Here is a 2,787-nt window from a genome sequence, read left to right on the forward strand (position 1 = left end):
AATCTGCCTATTACCATACAGAAATGATGTCACTGAAGCTCTGTTTCTGTTACAGACTTACGCTAGATTTCAAGCAGGATGACCTGAGTTTCGCTTCTGTTCAGTACAGCAAGTGGTGGGAATTAGATGGAAATTAAAAAAGAAATGTCTGTAACAAACATGTTAAACCTTAAATGTATGCAAAATAAGTTCAGTGACTATTCACAACAGCAGTAATTGGTGAAAGCACATCCATGCTAGCATTGGGAAGTTAACATCTGTAGTACAACAGAAAGCTATCATTTATAGTCAATATCTATTCTATCCCACTATAGGTGTTAATTAATTTAGCAATGTTAGAATGATTGTATTATACTCAATTACTGTTGTTGTGAATGGTTACTTTACTTATTTTGGATGCACAACATAATTGTCACTTTTTTGCATTTAATTTCTATCTAACCTTACTATATATCACACATACATAGCTGCCAAGGGAGACTAATACTTCCTCTATCTAATAAAGTGGACTCTGGTGTGCTGCAACTTATACAATTAAAAATACAATAGTCTTTAAAATTCCACAAGGTGTTGCTTTTGCTACAACTGACTGACATTGTTACACTTCTAGAAACTAATTACAAATCAAGACAAACATTCAAGTATTTAAAATGAAATGCAGTTTATACACAGAATAAAGACATGAAATATTGACCTGGCTTTTGAATATAGGAGTGGGTAACTATATAATGCTAAACAATATCCAGTATTGCTGACCATTCTCAACATCAGATATGAAAATTATAAAACTTTCACAATGCAGATTAATATAAAACTTTCACAATGCAGATTAATATAAAACTTTCACAATGCAGATTAATCAGAAGAGGATACATAAAAAATGACTTGAACACATGCTGCAATTTCAGAATTAGAGCCATGTTGGCTGCTGTGTTTATACATTTCTAATGTGCTGGCATTCTTTAAACAGCTTCCCACCCAACCCCCTCCCATATTCTAGTACTGAGTCACCATACTGCAATATCCACAATCAGCATATTTTAAACTGCTTTTTAAAAGGCTATTTTCTATTATTCAATATATTTATATGATTTTGAGACTTCATCCTCTAATACTTTTTCTATGCTTGTGACTCAGGTAAGATTTCCCAACAAAAATGTAAAATGAGAATAATTTGAGGACCTGTGTCCAATAGGGCTTGACAGGTTGTTGGCCTGCAACAGCCTGTGGAGAGATAGGTCCAAGGTATACACCATTAAAATGATTTGTGAGCCAGGCTGGGATAGCAATTTTGACTAAAAGCTAAATAAACACACATTTCTAATTTTGCTGTAGAACTATAAAGTCTCAATTTTGGCACTAGAAAGTTTCTGTTTATGGTGATGATTTGATTTATTTAAGTCAGTGGATGGGTTCCCGTGACATGACAACCATCATGGCTTCAGCCAGGGTCCCATCTCAGATGTTTGACACCAGGCAGATTTTCATGTTCGGAGGATGAGAAATCCCAGAGGGGCAACTGTGCTATAGTGCAGTCTTATGCGTGAACCCAAGAAGTACCATGGAGAATTGTAATAATAAAATGAAATGAGTTCAGTGGAATTTACTTCTGTAAAAATGGGTATAGGGTTTCTGACTTAGTTACAGCAAAAAAGAAGAAATGGAAGTAGTAGTTGTGGCACCTTAAAAATAGATTTGAAACAGTGTCCAAAGTGGCTGCTTGTAACCCTCTGAATTTGGAGCATTATGGGCATCCAATCAAGGGAGGAGCACAAAGGAAAGGCCAATTTCAGCCACCTATTTCACCTCTGCTCACAGGGAGATAGGACTTAAGACACCACTAGAAATCTTCATATCCTGGCAGAGTCTCACTCTTCCCCCCCTTCCCACTGCAGCTCCAAATGCATCTTCAGAGCCACAGCTGGTGCAGGGTGCTTCACAGTGGAATCCTAGTTCCAATGTGTTTCCAAGGCCGGACCTGGAACCTATCCCATGCCCATCTAGACAGCATTTAGCCAGCCACATGACAGTGCTCTAAGCGTGGCAAGCGTTTAAGCCTATTCCTGCATAAAATAATGCTCCGGCTGAAAAGGGGGCTGGCCCAGGAAAGAGTTGGATTGCAACAAGCGCACAATCCTAAAAAAAGGATTAGGCCAAAAAAAGAGGTCCAACTAACATGCAAGATTGTTCCCTATATAGCGACATCTTGAGTCGTTCTCTTTCTTTTTCCAAGGAGGTCGCTTCTCGACTCCTTGCCCCAGTGAGGCACTTCAAGGATGCTTTGCGTAGCCCTTTCCCTGGCGACGAAGAAGAGACCCTCTCGTGGACGGCCCTGACAGGTGCGGCGGCCCAGCCCAAGGCGTGACCGGCGGGTGCGGCGGGCCGGCGGGGGCGGCCGGGCAGCCTGCCGGGTTGGCGACCCTCTTTGTCTTCGTCACCCACCAAGCCAACAACGCCCCAGCCACCCAGGCAGGGCAGGGAGGCTAAGCGAGCACGGGCTTCTGAAGCGGCAACAATAGCGGCGGAGGGAGGAGGGGAGGAGGAAGCGGCGGCCAAGAAGAGCGAGCGAGCGAGCGAGCGTGCAACCTCCTTCCCGCGCCTTGCCAGCGCCAACCCTCCCACTCCGCGCCCCATCCAACATCCGGGATCTCGCCAGCGCCACTGCTGCGGCGGCCGCCGGTGCCGCCCGCTCCTCGATCTCCCTCCGCTTCCCGTGCAGGAGAAGGGAAGAGGCGGCGGCGTTTTCCTTGGCGGGGGAGGCGGGGGGGGGAGGGAGCGGCCGGGCGC

This window comes from Varanus komodoensis, unplaced genomic scaffold (assembly GCF_004798865.1).
Source record: "Varanus komodoensis strain SLA01 unplaced genomic scaffold, ASM479886v1 scaffold10, whole genome shotgun sequence".
NCBI lineage: Eukaryota > Metazoa > Chordata > Lepidosauria > Squamata > Varanidae > Varanus > Varanus komodoensis.